The 25,753-nt window shown below is 42.2% G+C and overlaps 1 long non-coding RNA gene across 1 annotated transcript; it reads left to right on the top strand.

The window, feature by feature from the left end:
* The first annotated feature begins 1,313 nt into the window (after positions 1–1,313).
* LOC137449015 (uncharacterized) lies at positions 1,314–24,713 on the top strand. Its single transcript, XR_010989292.1, has 5 exons — positions 1,314–1,519; positions 10,966–11,103; positions 15,159–15,245; positions 19,013–19,198; positions 24,670–24,713. It is a non-coding gene; the product is annotated as an uncharacterized lncRNA (long non-coding RNA).
* Positions 24,714–25,753: the final 1,040 nt, after the last annotated feature.

Here is a 25,753-nt window from a genome sequence, read left to right as displayed (position 1 = left end):
TTAAGGCTTCCTTGCCTGCACCTAGATGTTGAGATGCTGGAATGTGTCCAGAGAAGGGCAACAAAGCTGCTGAGGGGTTTGGAGCACAAGCCCTATGAGGTGAGGCTGAGGGAGCTGGGGTTGCTTAGCCTGGAGAAGAGGAGGCTCAGGGGAGACCTTGTTGCTGTCTACAACTACCTGAAGAGAGGCTGTAGTCTTCTCCCAGGCCACCACCGACAGAACAAGAGGACATAGTCTTAAGCTGTGCCAGGGGAGGTTCAGGCTGGATGTTAGGAAGAAAATATTCACAGAAAGAGTGATTGCCCATTGGAATGGGCTGCCCAGGGAGGTGGTGGAGTCACCATCACTGGAGATGTTTAGGAAGAGACTGGATGTGGCACTTAGTGCCATGGTTTAATTGATTAGATGGTGTTGGATGATAGGTTGGACTCGATGATCTCAAAGGTCTTTTCCAACCTGGTTAATTCTGTATTCTGTAACCACCTGAAGGGATGCCTATATGAACTACAGAAGAATCCAATAACATCAGCATCCTTCCCCACCCTTCACTTTTGCCAGGTGTTTTAAAATATTCAGGTTAAGAACGTGTTTTGAAATATTCAAGTGGAAAGTGGTAGGCAAGTGAAAACCATCACACATTGGAAAACATTTCCATTGTGGCTGGTTTACAGCAGGCTGTGAGAAGAAAGCAACAATTTGACACCACCGCTTTGAAGAGAAGGAAGGCAGCAGTGCTGCTGGAACTGAAAAGGGATTGGGTTTATTTTGTTAATTGCAGCCCTTTTGAAAAATGATACTCATCCTGCTAGTCAAGTGCTAATTAATGTTAGGATGTGGTACACAGCATAATCAAGACTGCTGCTGAGGAATGTGAATGAAGAAGAAATTGCTCCTGAGGTGTTGATGGGTAAACAAGATTGCTGCAGAGGTGGGCTGCAGGTAAGCTTGACTTTTCGTCTTGGCAAGCTGTTGCCTTGCTCTTTGTGTTCAGTAGTAGTTATTTTACCATGGTGGTGAGAAACTGAGGAAGAGAAAATCCCTTCCCTTTTAGCTCCCACTGATGTTGGTATTCTGGACCTTAGCTTTTTAAGATGGGAAGGTGCTCACAGTAGCATCATTAAAAAATTGTTTTGTAATGATCATTGTCATTTTAAAAACAAAATTCAGATCCCATGTCTCACAGTGTGATTTTTATCTGACACCTTGTCTGATTGCTCATGGTGTTGTGTAACTTTGACCTCAGGCTGACAAGCATCTCAGTGCTTCTCCCTTCTCTTTTGTACCTACCATACAGGAGGATGAGCCTCAAGAACGTGTCCTTCTAGCCATATTAGAAGAGTTGGCAGGCAGTCCTAGTACAGGATCAGGCTTTTTCCACAGGTGTGTTTTATTCAGACATTGGAAAGCAAATTCTACAATAACCTGTGAGGAGGTTATTCTCCTAAGCTACCTGAGCAGTACTGAGTACTTCATGCATCCTTCCCATTGAATGAGCTCAGACTCCTCAGCCTCCCACAAGGTATGTTCACTTCTTCAGAAGAGAGACAAATACAAGTGTGTGTGCATGTGTGTGTGTAGAAAAGGAGGAACGTCTTCTCTGCTGGAAGAAAATAGGGGGAAAGATATATTGAAATAGCTTGGAGAGCTTATACTTAACTACTCAAAGTCAGAGGAAGAAGCTGAGGGTCAAAGGAAGGACACGGAGTCCAGTCAAGGCTGTGTGTAGAGACAATTTTCAGTTGTCAGCTGGTCTATGTGCCAGCAGCAGTCCTCCTTCACTTCACGTGGAAGTGTCCAGTGGAGCACAGCTGGATGAGGAACAGTTCAGTACCTCAGCAAACAGCAATGCTCTTGCAGCTGTGATTGCTGGGAGTGGCACAGCGGCTTCCGTGCAGGTGGCTTATGGTCCCCAGCTGTTGTGGTGACACCCTGTGTCCCTGTCTGGAACATCTGGCTGGGAGTATGGAGCTGGAGCTCACCAGTCTGACACCCTTCAGGGCTTCCTGAATAGAGCCTAGAGTACATGATGGTCACAGGTTTTTCCAGCACATTGGAGATACTTTTCCTGCCAGGGGACATAGCAGCAGATGGGGAGAAAGGGAGAGGATTGATCTTCTCTTGTTCACCTAGAAACTGCAGGTTTGCAAAATGCAATTGTATGGTGACCAAAATGCTTACTCTGCTGAAACAATGTGGTTTCTTGTTTTGAGATGAAAAGGAGAACATAATTTTGACATAAAAGGGGTGTTCTGTATCAGAGTGCATCATCTAAAGCTGCTTTTTTTCCTGTCCTGAATTCTTGTACATTATTTTTTTAACACTCTGACCCAAAGGGAGAATACCTTAATGAACAAGAAATTGCTTATAGCAAATCTTTTAAACCTATTTATTTATATCCCTACATAATTTTTCTACAGCCCTGATGGTTTTAAGTTCTACAGGTGAGCAGTTTTGCAACTGAACCATTTATATGGTGTGCAGATAGGCATTTTGGCACTCCCAGTGCTCCAAGGTTGCAATAGATTTCTTGTGGAAAAGCAGAACTTTCCCAGATGTGCAATCAGAGTTTTGCACACTTGATTCTTTTTCTAGGTTCAGCTTGATAGATCCAAAGCAAAATTGTATTGATTGTAAACAACTGGGAAATAATTTGATCAGCACTGAGCAGAGTACAGAGCCACTTTGGTGTGTTTTTTTATCTTCAGCCTTCCACAGCTACTGTGGAAAATGCTAATGTGTGAAAGAAAGTCTTAGAAAGAGAACTTGGGTAAGAGCTCCTTTTGTTTCCAAAGTCTCTCTCTACTTCCCACACACATTCAGCCCACTTCTGGCTATATATTTAAAGCAGAGAGCGCTTGGGGCTGTTTGTACAATGAAATTGGCAGAAGGCAATCTTTCATTCAGTCACACAGTTGTGCCCTTAGCATATAAGCTATGAAAACAACTAATATGATAATTAAATGATTTGAAAAAGATATCTAACAAAATAAACAGTTTCCCATTGTCTCAGCAATGAAAGTATTTGTACTTTCAGAAAGTGCCTTTCATCTTGAAGGCTCTCAGAGCCCCCACTTCTGCCAGCACTTTGCACATGTCCAAGCATACATCAGAGCTTCACATAGAGGGCAGCTGGCCTTCAGCATGACTTGGACTGCAACCTGCTAGGGAAAGGGAATGGAAGGCTAATTGGTGTACATGCTGTTACAAACAGAGGCACTGGAGAGGTGATGTGTGGACCCCATGTTGGCTGCTTTGTCCTTACACAAAGACTCTTTGGGTGTTCATTTGTATGCACCAGCACCAGAAGAGGAGGACACAGTCTCAAGATGCACTAGGGGAGGTTTAGGCTGGATGTTAGGAAGAAGTTCGTCATAGAAAGAGTGATTGGCCCTTGGAATGGCCTGCCCAGGGAGGTGGTGGAGTCACCATCACTGGAGGTGTTTAGGAGGAGACTGGATGGGGTGCTTGGTGCCATGGTTTAGTTGATTAGATAGTGTTGGATGGTAGGTTGGACTCAATCTCAAGGGTCTCTTCCAACCTGATCTATTCTGTTCTATTCTATTATATTCACCACGTTGGATTTGATGATCATAACCTGTCACCCTGTCCCTGAATCTACAAGTAACCAAAAGATGTACAAAGACACAGTTTACTTTCTTATAAGAGATTGAAATCTATATTGTGGTTTAAAAGATACCTTTGTTTTTCTGTATTTTTATTATTTTAATATACAGAAAGAAATGGGAAGGTTGCTTACCTCTCTGTTGGGTCAGAGTCCTGGAACAACATCACAACACAGTGCCACCATATTTTTCCACCTTTATTTTACCTTCTTTGAAAAGACACTTTCCCAGATGTGTGGAAGGATAGGAGCAACTCCCCAGACTCCTTACCCATAGCATAGACAGTGCCTGCTCAGTGACAATGGCATGATCATAAGGTTTTTGGTGAACCTTGGCTTGGCACAGATGTAATTCTGTTAAGAATCATCAGTGTCAGTGATTCATAGTGATACTTCAGATTTCCTTTCACTGAGGAGCTTCATATTCTTAGCCTGGTTATTCTCCTGTTACTACTTAGAAGTTTCATAAGTGCAATGCAAGGGAAAGGAGCAATACATGTCAGGAAGCCTTGCTTTTCCAGCTTAGGCTATTTCTGTTGCTGCTTCTTTTCATCCTCTCAGCTTCACAAGATGGTCACAGACACCTGTGTGAGGACTTCACAAGGAGCGCTGTGAGCCAAGCACAGGGAGTGACCAGCAGATGGTGAAGTCTGATCTACTTACATCTTAGGCATCCTCATCTCCAAACTTCCCAGAACCAGTTCTGGTAAAAGGCACCACACTACTTCTGCTCTTCCAGGCTAGCATTTCTGTTGATCATAGAGGGCCATGTTAGCAGTGGTGTGTTGGTTTGGGTTTTTTATTTCTTCTAAGGAACCCTTGCAAAGAACAAATCATTTCTGCCTGTCACATCCACGATACTGTGGGTAAAGATGAGCACAGAAATGTAACTGAGAGTCTGCTTATTATCCTCTAACAACTGCATCTCAGGGTAGACAATTGCCCCAGGCTGAGATTTTCTGAAAATTTATGTGTATCAAAAGGGATCTTGTAGAGGCAAAAAGCAGCAAGTTGATTTTTCCAAGAGCAGCTTGCCACTTTAAGTAGTTGTTGGCTTAATAAGTGAAATAGCTCAGGGCTATGTGCATGCCATAATGATTGCATTTTGTAAGAGAAGACTGTGCCTATGGGTCTCCAAGTTTCAGAGCCAAGACTAGTCATAGCTGTGGTCTTTAAGACTCAACCCCAAGCTATTCTCACTGCTGTAGATAAGAGGTAGCTGATCATAGAACAACACTGATTTTGCAACAACTAACCACAGGAAAATTAAAATGACCTAGTCAAGTAATACAAAAAGTGAATGACTGACAAGCTTGCTGCTCTCTGAAATGCACTGTAGGCAGTCAATAACACCTCCTGCCCATAAGCTCTTTACTGTCTTAAAGCCAGGAATAATGATCTGGCTGAGTGAGGATTCAGTCCTTCCTGAGGATTCAGTCCTGAAAGCTGCAACAGATCCCTCCCCAATGCCTCTGGAACTGGTAGTGGTGGCATACTCATGGGTCGTCACTGGATCATGAGGGGTCTTCTCTTTTTCTTTTTTCTTCAGTCTCTCTAATGTAAACAGCTGTGCAGGGTGGAATTGGAAAGCTTTGCTTTGTACATTTGTGCCTAGGTGGATTTAATGTACGTTGGCTCTTCCTTTCAGGTGGACACTGAGGCAAGGAAATGCAGTATCAGCAGATCCAATTTCTACTTTATCAAAACTCAAGGGTCAACTGGGCTTCTCTTGAGCTGCTGTCTAGATAACTTTACCTATTGCCACAGAGCTCAGGCTTTTCTTGATGCTACCTGCCAAGCTTTTCTCTGCACCTCCTTTCTGCCAAAGAACTACACTTGCTGCAGCTTAGATGCAGAGGGTTGGATTGTGTGCCTGCAACGTATCTATTCTGTGCAGTGTGATCTAGGCTAGCGTCTCTATGCCTTGTGGCATAAAGCAGAAAGGGTTTGCATCATGCCTTGGCTCTGCTACATGTTTGCTTTTTATTTGGAAGGTGTTTTCTTGCTATTTTCTTTATAGGGCCATGGGAGAGCTGCAGAAAATTTAAGTGGGAGACTATTCCATTCCTTGCTTCCACTGAAGGAGCTGCAGGGTATTGTTTGTGGCTACCCTACAATCATTGTGATCCTTCCATTTTGTGCCATGTTTTGTGACACACTGCAAACTTTGTCACGTAAGAGTGGGAACTCTTCCTGTCTAGGGCCCTGATTCCCAGTGGGAAGTAGACTTCCTCCACATCAGGAGGTCTGCAGCAGACGCAGGACCTACCCATAGCACGTTGGTAGTCCTTCCTGGCACCTGAACTGCATGACTGTTGTCATCTCACAGTAGGAAGAGGACTCAAGAAATGCTAATAAAACCCCACATTTTTTTTTTCTTTCTTTTTTTTTTAATCTTCCCCTACTCTATGCTGGAATGCAGTCTGAAAGATCTTGGAACATGTCAGATGGCTTTTGTAGAGAGCAAAATGCTCCCTCTTTCAGGACTGGTATGTTTTCTGATGTTGTCATGGCAGCTTTTTGTTGTTTTTCTTTCTCTTCCCCCCACCCCCCCCTTATTTTTTTTTCAGAGTAAAAAGGAGGATTGTAACTTCCTTTACACCAATACATTAGCATAATATGTTCCTGCCTTCAGGTACTGTATGTCATTGTTATGAGTACATTTTGACATCTCTCACACTTCCAGCACTCCAAAGATCCATGACAGAGCTCAATGAAAACTTTTTTTTTTTCCTCTTCTTTTTTTTTTTTAGACTTGGCAGGAGCAGTAAGAACACATAAAACCTGCCAGCTGTCAAGGATGTAAATGGTGATTTTGTTTCACTCTTTTTTTTAATGAATTAAAGCAGGATTGAAATCTGTCCAAAGACAGCATGTTTGGCCTTGCAAGGAAAGAAAAAAAAATGAAAGGGAGGGATTTTTTTTTCTCTCTCTCTCTCTCTTTTGGCACTTATCCTCATACAGTGTTTATTCTTGGTAGCACAGTATAGGACAGAGCTGCTCTGCTTGAAACAGTTTTGGCCACGGCCATCAGACATGAGACACCTTGGTTTTGAGAAAGGAAGCATTTAGGATATTGAAGCAAGCTAACAAAAAAGATTTCTTCCCCCTTATTTCAAGCCAGGCACCTGGAAAATGCAGAACCCATCACTGGTCTGGAGATGACTGGCAGTGAATTGCTGGTAGAAGCAATTTTTCATGTCATTTGCACCATAATCCCACTGAAGCCAAATTAAAACCTTAGGGCTAGTACCTTTTTTCTTCCTTTTTCATGGTTTTGCTGCTGTCCTACTGATGTCACTTTTTGGGGTGGAAGCAGGTGTGTCTCACATTTGTAAGACCACATTTGAACAACTGGTTGGGTTGGTCCCTCCAGTTTCCTGGTCTTAAAGATCATAGTGCCATGGTTTCATAGTCATGAGGTCTTGAGTGACAGGTTGGACTTGATGATCTTTGAGGTCCTTTCCAAGATTCTAAGTGCCATGTCCAGTCCCCTCTTGAACATCTCCAGGGACAGTGGCTCCACCACTTCCTTTGGCAGCCCATTCCAATGGCTAACAACTCTCTCTGTGCAGAACTTTCTCCTCACCTCCAGCCTATACTTCCCCTGGTGCAGCCTGGGACTGTGTCCTCTTGTTCTGGTGCTGGTTGCCTGGGAGAAGAGACCAACCCCCTCCTGGCTACAACCACCCTTCAGGTAGTTGTAGACAGCAATAAGGTTACCCCTGAGCCTCCTCTTCTCCAGGCTAAACAACCCCAGCTCCCTCAGCCTCTCCTCATAGGGCTTGTGCTTGAGGCCTCTCCCCAGCCTCATTGCCCTTCTCTGGACACGTTCAAGAGTCTTAATGTCCTTCTTAAACTGAGGACCAAAAGCATACCAGGTTGGAACTTCTGGGAGATGTCCTGAGTGTTCACACCCTGTGTTCTCATGGCACCCTTCTCTGTGAAAAACCATGGTGGTTCTGACCTCCTCTGCATTGTGCATCCTTGGCCTCTGTTTCTTGCTGTTGAAAAGTTAGCTCCAAAGTTTGGTTGGGAAAACACAGCTGGTTTAGAAAGTCTTTGCTATTTAGTTCCCATTTTCTTTCTCAGCTTCTTAAATTCTGCACTTGAGACATCCATGGCCATTATCCATGATCTGATCTGGTTTGCTTGTAGTTGAAATATTACCTGGTCGTATACCTATTTACTTAGTCAAATTGCACATCTGCTCCTCTGCTGGAGTCTTTTAATCATGCCAGGTCCATTGCCTTTTATGCCATAATTTCTGCATAAGTTTTTCAGGTGATCTCCTGTTCAAGATTTAGCCAGTTTTGGATCATGGTTATCAGTCATGAGGGGAACCTCAATGCCTTAAAAAAAATAATTTAGAATAGAATAGAATTAACCAGGTTGAAAAAGACCTTTGAGATCATTGAGTCCAACCTATCATCCAACACTACCTGATCAACTAAACCATGGCACCAAGCATCCCATCCAGTCTCTTCCTAAACACTTCCAGTGATGGTGACTCTACCACCTCCCTGGGCAGCACATTCCAATGGTCAATCACTTTTTCTATTAAGAACTTCCCAGCATCCAGCCTAAACCTCCCCTGGCACAGCTTGAGACTGTGTCCTCTTGTGAGCATGAAGAAATGAAGTCTCTTCTTCTGGAAAATGTAGCACTTCACATCAAAATAAATCGATATTGACTGGTGTTCTTGGACAGAAGGTCATTCTGGAAGTATAACCCACCTTCAGAACTGGGTCAGACATGTATCTCAAATAATATGGCCTGAGCTGGGCTTCTGTACAGTGCAGAAGAGGTTCTCTTCTGCTCTTGCAAAGATTTGCAAACAGGCTGCAACTTATGCTCTGTGAATAGACCTCTTAATTCAGCGTGACTTTTCAAGCAAGCCAAGCCCACGCTGTACTTCAGCCAGATGGTTTAGACAAAATAAAAGTGAAGAAATTTGTTCAGACAAAACATAAGTGAGTCTTAACTTCTTCCAAAAGCTCAAGATGAACTTGGATTTCTGAAGGGAAAAAAAAAAAAAAAGAAAGCATCACTCCCTTTTCCTCCTCTTGCCTCTCTCTCAACCTCCTAAAACCCTGGCACCTACCCACTTTAGCTGGAACAGTAAGATCCTTCTCAGATTTCCAGCCTGTCTTCAAGTAGGAAGTATAGAAAATCTTGCAGGAAAGCCTATTCTTATGAGCTTTCCAGGCAGATTTTCTGAATAAAGAGAGTCTTACACATTTCAGTTATTTACTAAGTCTTCTGAGAAGCTTCCATCCCTGGCTTTAATGTAATTCTTGAGACACAACGTGTAATTACAGGATGAAAGGCTGCTAAACCCTACAACCACTTAAGTAAACTCTGTAGGATTGTCAATGATCAGGAATAGATTGAAAGTCAGAGCCCTCCTCTTCTTTGTTTGGAAAGAAATCTTCATTTATAGCAACGTGCCAGTTAATTGCAGCACTGACATGAAAGAGTGGAGAGGGGTCACCCTGCACAATGAAATGAGGCACCTCAAGCAAATAAACAGCAGTGGCTACATTTGCCTCACTTTGAGGCAGCTGTGCATGTTCTATAAAGGTGCAGAGCAGGTTCAGCCACCTCTGGATCCTGCTTTCAGTGTTTTTTACCTCTGCTTCTAAAAGGGGAAGAACTCAGAATAGAATAGAATAGAATAAACCATGTTGGAAGAGACCTTCGAGATCACCGTGTCCAACCTATCATCTAACTGATTCATAGAAATGAGTTCAAGTACCTCCTTCTCAATGAAAATCCAAGTATGAGAGATGAGAGGAAAGGAATCACTGCTCTCTTTCCAGATCAAGATTTCATTCCACTTGTTTGAGTCTGAAGGAGCTTTGCCACACTGCAAGTCTTTCCTGAGCAGGGCTGAGGCACAGTTGCCTCTACCAGTGGTCCCAAACTTAACACTAAAGATGTTATGTGCTTGCAGCCACCCAAAGAATCTGTAGGTCCAAAACACCCATTGATAAAGGGATGAAACAAAGTGAGTTAGGTGCTTAAATCTTTCTTTGAGAAGCAACAAGGAAAGGTGAGAATGGCTGATCAGGAGGCAAAGCCAACTGGCCGCCCCCCTGCCCTCCTGTCCTCTAATTGCAGCGTGGTTTATGCCATGAACGCACAACCCTGAGGTAAATGTTGTGCAGGGAATAAGTCAGTGATGATTATTTACTCACCTGCTGAAGTGGTAATCTGTGCTATATTATCAAAGTTTTAGGTTTCCTAATGTGTGGGAGGCAAAAAGCCCCCAAATTACAATGCTTGGGTTGTCAGTGTCAATGGAGACAAGGTGCATGATGTGTAGCCTCATTTTCTTTCATGGGGTCGTGGCACTTAACCATGCTTAATCCTTTTTAATGAACACTTTGCTGATGCAAATCAGCTTATTTAAAGGAAAATATGAAAACCCTCTGTTGAGAGACTGTGACTCCATAAGACAGACTTGGCTAAAATAAAGAGTGAGGGAAAAGGTGAGTTAAAAATAACTGCAAGTTAAAAATACATTTCTGGTAAACTGGGGAAGATGCTTCAGAGGAGAATGTTTCCTGAGCTGATGAATCTTTCATTTCATAGTTATGAAAAGAAAAGTAATTTGATTCTACCCTTTTCTCCCCAAAATAGTTCAAAACAGAGAAATACCAGCACTGTTTTCAAACAGGGCTTTCCTGTGCTTTAAACTCGCTCTCTTTCTCAAGGCAGGAAAGAACACAAAGTAACACTTGACTGTTTTGCCAGTTGGAAAACATTTAGAAAGTGTGAGAAGGTGGAAGGGGAGGAAAAACTCACATCCTTAAGCTTTGTCACTACTTTTTGGCTGGAAAAATATTGGAAAGCAAAAGGACATTTTTTTTTTCTCACACATTCTTTGTTGGTAGAATGGTTCTGTAGGAAAAGCATTGTCTGCTAGGAAAGAGATTCCACCGAGAAAAATCAGAGGTCTTGAGTACTCTCTGTGATTTCTACTCGCTGGCCAATAAACAGGGCATTTATCAGGCTGGGATATTTACTCTTGAAGATAATCTGTTGATAGAAAGACAGTGGGCAGATAGATCCTTCTGGGCATCATGATTTCCCCTTTTTTGCTGCAAGTGGATGTTTGAGAGAGTTTTAAATATGCCCTTGGACACAAACATGAGACAGACATTTATTCCTTACAACCTTGTTCGCTTATGAAACAGCAATGCTTCACACACTTTTCAAGAGCAGGGTGATGAGGAGCATGTACAAGAAAAGCAAATTTACAGCCTGAATAGGTATAACATGAGCTTTACAGCTTAATTTGCTGTCTCTAATTGTTTTGGGTTTTTTTCCCCTCACAGATTTGGATACTTTGAGAAGTTTGTTGGATGGCTTAATCAATCCAAAGTCTCACACTGCATAGAAAATCAGCTTCCTTAAACTGATGGCTTTCCTCCCTATCATCCAGCTTTGCTTGATGACCCTTCCCACCCTCACTGGTGAGTACCCTAATCCAACAGTATTTGGGGCAGTCTGGACAGCTGAGTGATTCAAATGCATTTTGCACGTCCTGGTGCCGAAGCCACTGTGTACAAATCATTGCACAAGGTGCCGTGCTTTCCCCGTCCCCTACCCAGAGCCTGTTGCTTAAAAGATCCAGTTCCTGTAAAAACAATCATAGGTCAAAGCTGAAAGAGTGATGGAAAGACCCATTTTAGTCATGTGGTTTTTGGCATGGAACCACTGGGAGTGCATAATCTGTATAAATGTTAGCTTTCTAAATAAACATAACCTCTGATTGCATGAAAGCAGGGAATAAAGTTGAAACTTGTTCCTTTCATGAAGCAGCCCTTCAAAACCAGTACTTGTTTTGTTCTAAACAGCCATAAATCTTGACAAATGATAACAAATAAATGGCAACAATAGCAATGAAGCCAACAGAGCTACCAGAGACACTTTTGCTTTGTTCCCTTCCTGGTGTATAGAGCCTTTTGACCCGGGCAAAGTGGGCACAGGTGAACCTCGTAAAGGCCAAGTGAAAGGTCTTGCACCTGGGTCGGGGCAATCCCAATCACAAATATAAGCTGGGGGGGTGAGCTGTTCACTTCATAGTGTTCACACAGAATCATACAATGCCAGGTTGGAAGGGACCCCAAGGATGGTCTGATCCAACCTTTCCAGGTGACAGTGTAGTTTAAATGAGCTTGGCCCAGCACCCTGCCATGCTGAATCTTAAAACTATCTAATGTAGGGGGATCCACTACTCCTCTTGGGAGATTATTCCAATGTCTAACTGTTCTCATTGTAAGATTATCAGAGAGAAACATTATACTCAATCTAAATTTAAAAAGAAAAAAGCATAAATATGAAGAAAAATGAATGAATGAACCTTACCTTGGTCATTCAAAACCCCTTGCAAATGACCACAGTAAAATTTCTGGCACTTCAGCATGATTGACTTGGCAAGGCTCTGTGTTCTGACACAACTATATCCTGATAAAGTGATCCCTGTAGTGGTCACAGAAGGTCATCTTTTATGTCTTACCCCTTTGTCAAGGAGGTCTTAGGTAGTTCTCCTCCCACTGCCATGTCTACACATGATTTCATAGTATATTAACCATTTGGAGGCTTTCATTGTGTTGTGGCTTTGTTGTTGTTGTTGTTGACTGCCACCCTGGCTGTGTCAAAGTGTGTCTTGATTTGCAGCTGTGAAATAGGGTCTGGGGTAGAAGTTGACCTGTGGTCTCTACTTGTCACATAGAAGATGTGCAGAAAGAAAGGGATAAGGATTAGCAGATACAGCCTGTTGCTCTGCTTCCATTCAGAGCTCAGAGCCAGTGAATCAGTGGCATGCACTGATTGCTGATTTTAGCTCTATCAAGACCATAATCCCTTCTCAATACTTCCCAGCAGAAGCAACACTTGAAGAGCCTGTCACTGACTCCCAATGTGGACCATTCCCTTTCCTATGTCACAGAAGTTTCTCTCACTTCCAGGGGGAGATAAATGGGACACAGGGTTCCCACAAAGTAGTTCAGGGCTGTTAATAAAAGGAAATTAAAGCAGATTGAAATATGCCTTTGTAGAATGCTAAAAGAGTGCAGTTAAGCATTTTAAAGTCAATGGATTCCAGCATAATGCCTTTCCTATGGTAAACAAAACCTTTATATACTACTTAAATTGCCAGAAAGCTGTAATAGACATGAGACCTCATTACTTGAGCAGGTTTTCAGTGGCCACCTGATGTGATAAAGTAGACTGCCAATTACCTGGCCATCTTCACAATGTTTTTCTGACTGTTCATGTTTTGAGTAATCACTCGGATCTTGTGAAATGCCAAAAATCTCTTAAGGCATTTCTAACATTCCAGCAAATATTCTGAGACTCTTGTCAGCGTGGAAAGCTGCGTGAATAACATTAATAAAACATGATCAAACATCATTTTCTCAGAATTATGTCATGGTTTTATTTCTCTTTTCTTTTTAAGTGAAAAAGAAAGCCATGTAGATGAAAATGCTCGATTCTATAGATGACTTGAAAGTTCAGAATTGCCCTGGAGTCCTTGGCTTCAGCCAAAGCAGATGCCTTGATAAAATTACACATACAAATACTTTAGCAGGTTGTTCCTCAAACTAGAACCTGATTTATTGGAAACTCCCTACCTTTGGCAATTCTCATCAGCTGCTCTAATGAACCCTTTTCTGCAGGCACAGGGAGCATCTAAGAGAAGCTCTGAAAGCATTTGTGAGGGTTTATGCATTGTCTTCCAACAGCCCCCAAATGAAACAGCAGCCATAAATCCATCCTTTAGCCTTGCTCAGTTATTAAATATTTCTTTTGGATCTGTTTCTGAGATATTTGATCTTTTCAGAGGGTGCTTCAGTAATTTGTAACAAGCCCTAAGTTAACTACATGCACTTTAAGGGCTTTCAGTCAAGTTTAAGCTATGGTGGTACAGTGGTGTTGCAGCTCTCTGAACACTCTCCAGATCTGCTGAACTTTTCTTATGCAACACAAACACTTCCTGGCATTTTGGGTGCTTTGGTTGTATCTTGGTCTTCTTTGAGGGAGCTGGGGGTGTTTAGCCTGGAGAAGAGGGGGCTCAGGGGAGACCTTAGTTCCATCTACAACTACCTGAAGGGTGATTGTAGCCAGGTGGGGGTTGGTCTCTTCTCCCAGGCAACCAGCAACAGAACAAGAGGACACTGTCTCAAGCTGCCCCAGGGGAGGTTTAGGCTGGATGTTAGTATCACAGTATCACGGTGTCACAGGAAGAAGTTCTTCATAGAAAGAGTGATTGGCCATTGGAATGGGCTGCCCAGGGAGGTGGTGGAGTCACCATCACTGGAGGTATTTAGGAAGAGACTTGATGGGGTGCTCGGTGCCATGGTTTAGTTGATTAGATAGTGTTGGATGATATGTTGCACTTGATGATCTCAAAGGTCTCTTCCAACCTGGTTAATTCCAATTCTAATTTATTGAATCCTGAAGAAAACCCCTAAGTTTCTGAGATCTCAAACCAAAAGTCTAGTGGTAATAGATGTGAATGACCCACTCTCAGGAGGATCATGTCTAAAAACCATCAACAAGAGAGGAAGTAAGCCTGGTAGCTTCACTTGTCTGTTCATCTTTTTATTTGGTGAAAACATCTTCTTTCCTTTTATTGGACTTTAAGAGGTCATTGAGATATTGCAACCAATCTGAGGCAGCGAGCAGCTGTGTGGCTTTTTGAATGTTAAACAAAAAAAATAATCTCAGCATGTCTGTAATGTTTGCCCTCATGCCTCTGTTTCTCACTGACAGGTAAGGGGAGGTTTTGACACTGTTAATATAACATAGGGTGTTAATCTTATAATCGCCCTGTCAGCACTTTGTGTCAGGGTGTTAATGACCACCTTTCAGCCACTCAGGCTTGCCTGCCAATAAAAACAGCACCGGCACCTATCCAACCAGCAGCTCTGCAGCCACTTTGCTTTTTCCCCAAAGAATAAATAGAAAAATTTCACTAGCCATGTGGCTGTAAAGACACTCCTCTATACTTACTCACTTCCTTTAGCCTTCTCTGCACCCACTGGCAGGACAAACAGCTTTGACACCGAGGCTTTTCTAATGCATTTCACATGCTCTACTTTAAAGTGTACAAATTGTTTCTCAAGTTTTAAATAAACTTGACACCTTAGGCTAAAAGCAGAATTTTTAATGGTAAGGAGCCCAATTATTTGCCACGGCTCTTTGCTATACTAATGTAACTCAGAGAAAAGTGCTGGATAGCTGTGATTTCTGAACAGTTCAGATGAGTCCATATTTTCCTCTCTGCACAGGAGAAGGGCTTTTCCAGCTTCCTGGCAGAGGCAGTTGCACAATTCCAGATGACTTACTTTATATGCTTAGAGGAATTTCACTACACAAATAACAAAGGGAGAGGAAGAGAGGAAGAGGGAGAGAGCACACACTCAAAATCACAAAGAAAGAATAATAAACATTCCTGCAGTTGTCCATAGGGATTCCAGATGCTGCTCCATCCCTTCACAAGGCCTGTTTGCCTCTCTTTCAGGTTCCTTCACAGCCTGCATTAGACCTCTCCAAAAACCTCACTCTCGGATCTGGTGAGAGCCCAGGAGCTTCAGCGCACAGCAAGGCTGTGAGTAATTGCCCTGATGTGTGTGTACTTGTGCTCTGAAAGTCTGCTTGGTCACAAACAAATCCCATACAAAAGAATTGGTCTGTGATATTACAGTTCATGCCAGGATGGGTTTCTCTTGTGAAAAGGGTTGTCAAGCCCTGAAACAAGCTGCCCAGGGCAGTGGTGGAGTTCCCATCCCCGAGGGTATTTCAAAGCTGTGTAGATGTGGTGCTGAGGGAGATGGTTTAGCGGTGACCTGGCAGTGCTGGGTTAACAGTTGGACTCGATGATCTTAAAGGTCTCTTCCAACCAAAACAATTCCATGATTTCTCTCAGCTGAGTCCTTTCAAAGAGCCTGTTGCCCTAAAGCTGTGGTCCTTGTGGCCTCATGTAGTCTGATGATAAATTTCCTCCCCATCCCGCTTACCACATGTGTTCCACCGTTGGTATTTGGGGTCTTAATCACAAATCCTACATGAGCTTAAATTAAATATGACTGCAGGTTAACTTTCAATAAGGTGTGGGAAGGCCAACCAGCAAAAGAAAAGCAGTCTTAAGGCTATGATGAAATCCCATCTTGCAGCCAGTTTGCTGCTCTTGCTATCTTGCTGGGTTTGGTTTTTCACTTAAATACTTATAGGTTTCTTTTAATCAAGTGACGTGGCTGATCGGCTGGGGCTGGTTCCAGCATCATGTGCTATCCATCTGGATTTTATATGCATTGCCTTTTCCCAGCTGAAAAGAAACAGACCTACGACCCAACTAATTAGAACTCGGTCCCAAAAAAAGTAACATTTTGTTCCCAGAGAAAAAAAGAAATTGTTTCTCATGTGGGATTTTAATGGAGACCCAAAAAAAAAAGTAGCAAAGCATAAACAACCACCAGTTTCCATGTCATACAAAGCCAAAGATGCAGTCAAAATGATTTCCATATTAAAACAAACAGGATTTACTTAGCCTTTGCTTGCTATACTTCATAACAAGCATGAATGCTCGAATTCCTATTATCTTGGATGCACCAAGATATTCATTATATCACAGCACCAAGAATTGCAGGCTTTTTCCACAGTTGTTCTTAAGGATTTGAAGTGCTTTGCCACAGCAAAAAGATTCTGGGGAGTCAGATACTGAAAACAGATTAAGATATTCTTTGTCTTTCTGCAGCCAGGCATGAATAAGAATAAGAATAAGAATAAGAATAAGAATAAGAATAAGAATAAGAATAAGAATAAGAATAAGAATAAGAATAAGAATAAGAATAAGAATAAGAATAAGAATAAGAATAAGAATAAGAATAAACCAGGTTGGAAGAGACCTTCAAGATCATCGTGTCCAACCCATCAACCAATCCAACCCACCCAAACAGCTAACCCATGGCACCAAGCACCCCATCAAGTCTCCTTCTAAACACCTTCAATGACGGCGACTCCACCACCTCCCCAGGCAGCCCATTCCAATGGGCAATCACTCTTTCTGTATAGAACTTCCTAACATCCAACCTGAACCTCCCCTGGCGCAGCCTGAGACTGTGTCCTCTTGTTCTGGTACTGGGTGCCTGGGAGAAGAGACCATCATCAGCCTGTCTACAACCTCCCTTCAGGTAGTTGTAGAGAGTGATAAGGTCACCCCTGAGTCTCCTCTTCTCCAGGCTGAGCACAATAGATATCAATTTTTTGTACAGAAGATGATAATAGAATTGGATTCTAAGTGTGAAGGGGTATGAGATGGTCTATCATTGACTTCAAGAAGAGCACAATCAACCAAGGAGACTCCACTGAGATTATCACCTGATCCAGGTCACAACGAATCATAGAAGCAACAAGAAAGACCACTGGAAGGTGGACTGCCAGTCCATTTAAGTAAATTAACTCTTATCCAGCATGTCATGTCCTGTCTCAGCTCTGCCAGATTACTCACTTCTGTTACTCTAAACATTCAGGTAATTGCAGTTAAATCAAAGGGAAGGTTTAAGTGGTGCTTTTATAGGTATTTCATACTTCAAAATACACTCAGTGCCAAGGGGGTACATAATGTATTCAGAAGTGTTAGGGCACTGGAGGTCTATCACTAGTTGTACTGAATGACCACTTTAGCCCACACTCTGTTTCCTTTCTTGTTTTACCTCCTACCAGGGGCTCATAAAAATACCTGTACTTGGCAGAAGGGAGAAACTCCACCATCTGCAAGGAGAACATAGGGTCAGCTGGTTGGATGGTGCACACAGATTCAGATTTGCACTTATGCATTGATATATATGCATGAAATGATGTGCATGGAAATGAAGTAGGGAGGAAAAGAAAGACCAACCCTTCCACCTGCAAATCCCAGAGCACTCTCAACTGGTAACTTTACCCAGGTCTGCCTGCCAGGCAATTTTCACATCCTAGTCATTATCTGGGCAGGGATTTCAGAGTTTCCCCTGTTGATATGGCTGAGCAGGTCACTATAGTTCAAAACAAGGAGGTCCAAGACTCCTGTCCAAACAGCTGTGGTTCATATTTGAATTTTAGCCTTGTGGACTGTAAAAACCTCAGACCCCATGTTCCCCAAGGATGTCTTGCATAAGCTTTGTTGTCAATTAGCAAAGCATAAAGAAAGTAAAAGGTCCAGACTTTGGTTGACCTTGGAACACTGGGAGTAAATGGTCAAGCCTCTCTTAGATGTCTGTGTATTTAACTCCTGTTAACAGTAACAGAACTAATGTGCATAGTGAGGGTCAGCTATAGCCCCAAAGTAAGCAAATCAGGAGAAACCATGAGCAGACAAGTTTTGTTACCCTTTAGAATCTTGCCAAAACTGTAGTTGTCCCAGCATTATTTTGTAGGTTAAGCAAACCTGTCCATCTGCAGTGGGATTTCATCTTCCCGATTGAAGTTAATTATTTACCACCTTGTCAGTGGTTTAATTTTGCTAAGTGAAGCAAGTCTCCAAGAACTCTGATGCAAAAAGGAAGCAGCTGCTTGCAGAGATGAGACATTATGGTTCAGGAAACCTCCTGGGACCGTTATGACAGGCACAGTGCTTGCAAACTGAAGAGATGTGAGAAGGAGGGAATGCTGTTTAACTTTGTGATCTCTTCTGCCTGGTGGGAAAGTGGTTTTGGAAGAGTGGGAAATTTGTATGAACTTGATTTGCTATTCCTGAAGACTTCTTTATTGGCAGACTGGGTGGTGCTAGCCCAAACATGTCCCCTTTCACTTCATTGCTGGCATACCAGGAGTCCTTCTGGGGAAGAGAGGAGGTCATCCCTCTTGTGTTTAATGCCTTGATTGCCCCGAGCCTTTGGCCAGCAGTTATTTTGGAAGACTCTCTTTTTTTGAGATACTGATGTTTTGTAGGTAAAGTTTAAACTGAAGCCACTAAAGCAGTTTCTACAAAGTGAAAGTATATTGAGACTATGACTTGAAGAATCATAGAATGGTAGAATGGCTCAGGCTGGAAGAGACCTCAGAGATCATCTGCTCCAGCCTAATCACCACAGGCAGGGATGCCTCTCAGCTGGACTCACTGCTCGAGGTCTCATCCAACGTGGCCTTGAACAATCCCAGGGAGGAGGCATCCACGACCCTGGGAAACCTATTCCAGAGTTTCACCGCCTTCATACTGAGGAACTTCTTCCTAAGATTCAGAGTGTCCCTACTCTCCCTCAGCTTAAAACCATTCCTCCTTGTGCTGTTGCGAGACACCCTTAGGAAAAGTTCCTCTCCAGCCTTTCTCAAGGATCCCTTCAGGTATTGGACGGCAGCAATAAGATCCCCACTAACCCCAAGTTGTTTCTTTCCTAGGTTGAACAACTCCAGCCCCCACAGCCCATTCTCATATCAGAGGTGCTCCAGCCCTTGGATCATCTTTGTGGCCCTGCTCTGGACTCACTACAACAGCTCTGTGTCCTTCTTAGGACTGGAACACCAGAACTGGACTCAGAACGTGGAACTATTTCCAGCTTTGTCAAGCACTGCAAACATGAAAAGGTCAGTCATGCCCTCTTCTTCCCACTCTCTTTCCTGCCATTCTTCCATGTTGCTGGTTTGGTCATGCCTGAGACAAATATTAACAAGGCAATACTTGTAGTGTTTCAGCAATTTGGAAGAACCCCTGTTCTGTTTGCCCCCATAATCACTTCATTATGTGTAAACTGATCATTCCAGTCATGTTATAGTTTGGGGCTTGCTGAGTGTATGGTTGTGATGCTATTAATTTCAACATTAATAAATGTTTTTTTCCAACCAGTGTGTACATGGAGGGAAACAGAAATTTCTTTATTTCTCCACTGTCAATGAGCACAGAATCTAACTGACCTGAAAGTTTGTGTTTAATCCACTCAATTTAATTATGTGATCACATAGCTCTTAAAAAATACTCACTTTCTTCTGGCTCTGGCACTCTTCATCTGCTATAGCTCTAAAATTGGCTTTTGTATGTTGAATAATCAAGGTTTTGTTTTCATTGCTTACATACTTTGTGCTGAAAAAAAAAAATCATCTATAAACACAAGACTCCCCAAGCATTATTAAAATGCCAGCATTTATTGTAGCTAAATGTATTGATTTGATTTATGCCAACAACTTTTTTTTTTCCCCCTCCATTTAACTGAAGATTGTCCATCATCTTTGGACTGCAGCTTCCTGGACAGTTAAATAATAGATTGAGTTTGATTGTGGCAGAACAAGAAAGCTTTAAATTATTTAAAGTGTTATCTCTCTTCAGAGCGATGAGCAATGAATCCTCCCATCCTGAGCTTGCTCAGTGTCTCAAACAATGTCATGATGAGCAATGCTGACCCAATTATCTCTGTCTTAAATAATAAAGCAGAACAGACACTTGCACAAAGTGCAATATCACAGCAGCTTCTAACACACACTTTGTTTAGCCTGGAGAAGAGGAGGCTCAGGGGACATCTTATTGCTGTCTACAACTACCTCAAGGGTGGTTGTAGTCAGGAGTGGGTTGGTCTCTTCTCCCAGGCAACCAGCACTAGAACAAGAGGACACAGTCTCAAGCTGCACCAGGGGAAGCTTAGACTCAAGGTGAGGAGAAAGTTCTTCACAGAGAGTTGTTAGCTGTTGGAAGGGACTGCCTAGGGAGGTGATAGAGTCACCATCCCTGGAGGTGTTCAAGAGGGGATTGGACATGGCACTTGGTGCCATGGTTTATTAGTCATGAGGTGTTGGGTGACAGGTTGGACTTGATGATCTCTGAGGTCTCTTCTATCCTTGGTGATGCTGTGCTGCATCCCTTAATTTTTCAGCACCTCAATTGTACCAATGATCATGGAATCATTTCAGCTGGAAAAGACCTTTAGGATAAAGTGGTATTGGAAGGATTAAAAAACTTTATTCAGTGCAGAGAAGCTTGGGCAGCGTGGAGAAAGAGAGTAACCTTGGAAAAACTGAATGCTTCTACAGAGAAGCTTGGTAAATAGGTTCCTGCCTGGTTTCCTCTCTGCGTTTACAAACAAGCCCAGTTTCCAAATACAGCTAAGCTGAGATTACAGACTTGCTTTCTGTTTGTGTGACTAACAGGGAAATCTATCTCTCACCACAAGTTGAAAATAATGATGGCCCTATTATCCTCAAGGATGTAACAACTGGCCTGAGGAGAGTAATCATTTCAGCCTGACCACCAGCATGAATACTGGGGGGGTGGGGTTTTTTTCCCCTCTGTTTATGATGTTTATATAAATATTCACTAAGTGTTTATTTGTAAGACTTCTCTTAGTACTTCCTGTACACCCTAACATTTCATTGACTTGGGTGGGTGTATAACGGGACGCCAGCTCAAGCCTAAGGTCTTAAATTATGCATTGCATATTTCTTCCTATCTGAATGAAAGGCTGTTAGTTTACTTCCTGATCTAAGCATCAGCCCTCTGGTGAATATTTATGTTGGAAGTCCAAATCCTTAATCAAAAGAGGGTTTCTAAATAGATGAGGCCACTTTGGAAATTCTGGTCTTAGTTACACAACGCATCATCCCTTCGCTGCAGTTCTGAAGCTCGCATAACACAATGAGGTTTGAATCAAAGCAAGTAGCCCAAAGTTAGCAGTGGTGTTTTCCTGCCTGTAATTTCTGCCAGTCTCAGTGAGGCATGTTTATTACAAACTTTTACAAATTATATGTTAAAATAAACCCAAGCTAAGCCCTTGTCTGGAATAAGTTGGGCTTTTTTTTTTACTACTCCTATGAAGTTGTCTAAAAATACAGCTCAGAAAAGCATATGACTGGAACTAGAGTAATTTCAAGGGTAATTTAGGTTGCTAAGTCTTCAACAGACAAGAGAGAAATGTGTGGTGGCCGAGCAGATTTGGTTTCTGGCTGTTCTTGAATGTGTAAGGTGTTTATATTTTCTGCCACTGCCTCTGGAATTACTGCTGAAGCTGGCTCAAGGATCAAAAGTTTATCAGCTTCACTTATGTCTTTCACTCTTGACCTTAGGAGGAAGACACTCAGGGACACCTTTGCTGATTAACCCAATTTGAGTCATTACAATTTGCCATTCATTATTTGTATGGACCCCAGTTCAAGCTTGTGCAAAACAGCACATTTGCTTAGTTTCTTCCAAAATGTATAGGGCAAGGGATTCTTTAGGGCCACTTCCATCTTTTTCACAAAAGCTAAGCTGCAGGTAGAGGTTCTGTGTCAATAACTGTGGAAGTACCCACAGAAATTCGAGACCGTTTGCCTTTTCCTGATTGTTCCATATCAAACACTGAGCGGCAAGGGGCAAGCACTGACCATGCCTGGTGCTTTCTGTGACTTCATCACACACTCTTTCAACTTCAGCTCCAGAGATTTGAGAGTCCTTCAGTTTTCTTGGTAGGAGATGGATTAAGTCATTATGATTCCATCATTTTGTGATGCTTACAAATCACGTGGCCTTCAAAATTGTCTCTGGTACTGTGTAAAAAGAAAACTGGTCCCACATTCTCTAACCAGCTACAGAGAGGAGCGCTGAAAGCCAAATGGTTATGGATAGAGAGATCCCTGCAGATGATGTGGATCTACCACAGTGCTCCTGTTTTAGTGTGGTTTTCTACCTTCGAAAGGGCAGTCGAGGGGAAAGGCTGTTGAGGCTGTTCCTTTGTGTCAGACTATCTCACAGACCTTCTCAGTAAGTAATTGAGCTTCTGAGTAAAAGCAATGGAGGTTTTTCATCAGTCTGCAGCAGCTCTTGACTGGTTGGTGACCTTGGAAATCTGTCATCATCTTCTGCCATTAGATAAGTTTATAGCATTTTAAAAACCTATGTTGTCATCAAATCCCCCCCCACTTCCCCACTGGTGGTTTCCAGAGAAAGTACCATCAAAACTAGAGTATTTATTGTGGAAATACTACTCTTAGTCCTCTACCAGAGTTAAAGCTTTTGAGTTGGATAACAAATTCCACATTTATTGTTGCTTGAAAGTCTTTCTGCAGCATCTTCTCTGGCCTTTCAGTCACCCTAACAAAAACCATGAGCATGTGAATGCAAAACGTGATATATCCCTGACAACTTTCATGCTCTGTCTCTCTTCACAGCTTGGGCATTGAAGAAATGAGAAAAAAATAAAACAAAGTGGTTGACATTTATTGAAGGGAAGGGGTTATGGAATTATGGCAAACAGAACATTGCAGCAGAATAAAGCCTGCCAGGAAGTTTAACTCTTGCTGGAAGTTTATTGCTCATCGTAATTATTAACATCTTTAGTTAGAACACCATTTGGTTATCATTAAAATAAATGCAAATGATCTTGGCATGTCCTTAAGGATATTTTTTTTTTAGGGAAACTTCTTTTTTTTTTGTCACTCAGCTCACTAATGGATCATTTTTCTCATGGTGTGTCATGTTACATACATTAAACAGCTTAGCAAGGTCCAACGTCCTGCATCCTATTGAGCTGGAAATAAAATTGCACAGATTTATTACTATCTTGCCAATGGCTTGAAATAAATGCTTGTGAACTGTATCACCACCGAGCAAAAGCTTAAGCATTGTGTGCCCTATAACCAGTCTCTAAGTTCATGCTATCAACCTGAACCTTCTGGAACTGAAGTTAGTCTCAGCTGGAGCTTTGCCTTCTTTTGGGTACTCGGGTTGCAACATCCTCTCTAAAACATTTTTATGGCCATGGAGCAACAAGAAGAGAGCAGGACAAATGAAGACTCACATCATTTGAAAGTCATTTGCTCTCTGCCCCCTGAATAGTCTAAAGCAGGGATTTAAATTAATCTGACTGTTGTCACTGAATCAGGCTTCTAGTACTTGCTACTGTACATGCACAGCTAAACTATTGAGAGAGCAACAACAAGAGATAGGAATGGAAAGCTGGGGACACTACTTTCTTAAATTGCTCCTCTAGATCCACTAAAGGATATCCAAGTGCATGTTTGCCAAGGTTCTTGTGGCACTGGCTAATTACTTCTCACAAAGCCAAGAAATCTCATTGGTTGGGCTTTTTTTTTCCCCCATATAATTTTTCTGGAAGTTCTAATTCATCTTAAATTGATTTCATCCTTAATGCAGCCAGATAACTAAATTACTTCCTTGCACAGAGATTGCCAAATGGTCTTTAGAGCATACAAAAGCTCTCTGAATTATAGATAAGGTCACTTAGCAAACAATACATTTCAGCACATCCTACAAATATGGTCCCAAAGGACCATTTTTTTTGTTACAGAACACACCACAGCCATGATTAATAAATTGCATCCTCACAGAACACAGAGCAGCAGACAAGCAAAACAAAATGTTGACAAAAGACAATATTCTTCCCCTTGTTTACATGGGCAAAGGAATTTGAGGAAAGAACTTTTGCCTCTTCCTCTATTGAATAACACCAGGAAATTGATGTGGCAAGATCTTTGTGATCTTTCTCAGCTTGTTTCTTCCATAACTATTTCCTTCTATAGAGGGTGTGTGGGAGAAAGAGCAGGTTGGAATAACTCCCTGTTAAACATCCTCTGAGCAGGAGTGTTACTTGTTTTCAGAGGCTGACTACCTTGGTTTGTTTGTTTGTTTCAATAGTTTAAGTTCAATGCAGAAGTGAGACGACCAAGCAGATTTAATGAGCAGTCTGTGTGCCCTCAGGGATACACAGATCTGCACGACCTTCCCAGTGGCTTCCAGTCTTTGTCAATAGGGCTAAACAGTCATTGTTTTGTGACCATTGTCTTAAAAATGTTAAACATGGACTCTTGGGTTTTAGGTTTAGACTGGCAGTAAACCTCCAATAGTTTAGAACTGGGTGAAATTACATCTATCTAGCATTTGGGCTTCCTGCTGGAAATACTTTCCACCGACATACATAGTCTGTGTTAAACAAGATGCTCTTCCAACTGCATGCTGACACAAACATTATTATATTTACTCTGTTGTGCCATAGCAGGAGAGTGCTGCCTCTCCATGTGAGATGTTTGCTTGAGCAGAGATTCCTCACTCTGGCTTCTCTTGTCTGTCTTTGCAGTGGATTGAACCTTGACCAGCTGACAATCTCTCTGCCATTCTGCACCTGTGGCTGCTTTTTCTATGCTTCCTCTAAGAAGCATACAGGGTAAAGGATTTTGCTGGGTTTACATTTTCCTTTTATTCCTCTTGATAAAGTTGTTCTCATCAGGCAATGACATCTTCCATGAAAAGACAGAAGTACTTCTTGTTATTTTATCCTGTACATTGAGACATGGAGGAAGATGATACTCAGAGGTCTCTTGGCTTGATATTCTGTCTGCATATCTATATGGTTCTGTGTTTGAATAGGGGTTGTGCTAATTTACTTGGTTGACTCAGTGATCCTGGCAGTTTATGATGGATAGGATAGGATAGACCAGAGCAGGTTGGAAGAGACCTTCGAGATCGTGTCCAACCCATCATCCAACACTATCTAATCAACTAAAGCACCCCATCAAGTCTCCTCCTAAACAGCTCCAGTGATGGTGACTCCACCACCGCCCCAGGCAGCCCATTCCACTGGCCAATCACTCTCTCTATGAAGAATTTCCTCCTAAAAGAAGAATTTCTTTCTATGAAAAATTTCTTCCTTCAGGTACCAGCTTCTCCTGCTGAAGTACTTCTCTGCACACGTAGAGTAAATGTTTGTTGCACCAGGAACTTGAACATCCCTCTCTCCTCTGTCAAGGAGTATCTAGCTATCAAGTTGATTGATCAGCTGCACTCTTCTTCCCATCCCTCAAAGCATGCAATATATATTAATTAAAAAACAAAAAAAAACCACCAGCCATACACACAAACACCATAAAAAGAAAAACAACACAGAGGTAAAAGAACCTGGAAGCCAAAGAAAAACGTTCTCCATCTAAAACAAAAGAGATTTGTGAAAACAGGTCCCCACTCAGGCAAATGCTTTAAAAATTGGGATGGGATTTCCTTTGGCTTGTTTGGAGATGCTTAATTCAAAGACCAGATTCACAGTGGAGAAACCCAAGCAGAGTTAAACGCCTTACTCTATGGGATACAGCTGACATCTTGCTGCTTTTCTCTGGAAGAGTTCAGCTTGCTGGTCTCCAGTGACATTACTCTGAGCTGACTTAGCT

Source organism: Melanerpes formicivorus, unplaced genomic scaffold, assembly GCF_026170545.1.
Source record: "Melanerpes formicivorus ecotype bairdi unplaced genomic scaffold, bMelFor1.0.p_v2 SCAF_27, whole genome shotgun sequence".
Taxonomy (NCBI): Eukaryota; Metazoa; Chordata; class Aves; order Piciformes; family Picidae; genus Melanerpes; species Melanerpes formicivorus.
The sequence above is the reverse complement of the archived record's forward strand: the minus strand, read 5'-3'. Positions and strand labels throughout refer to the sequence as shown.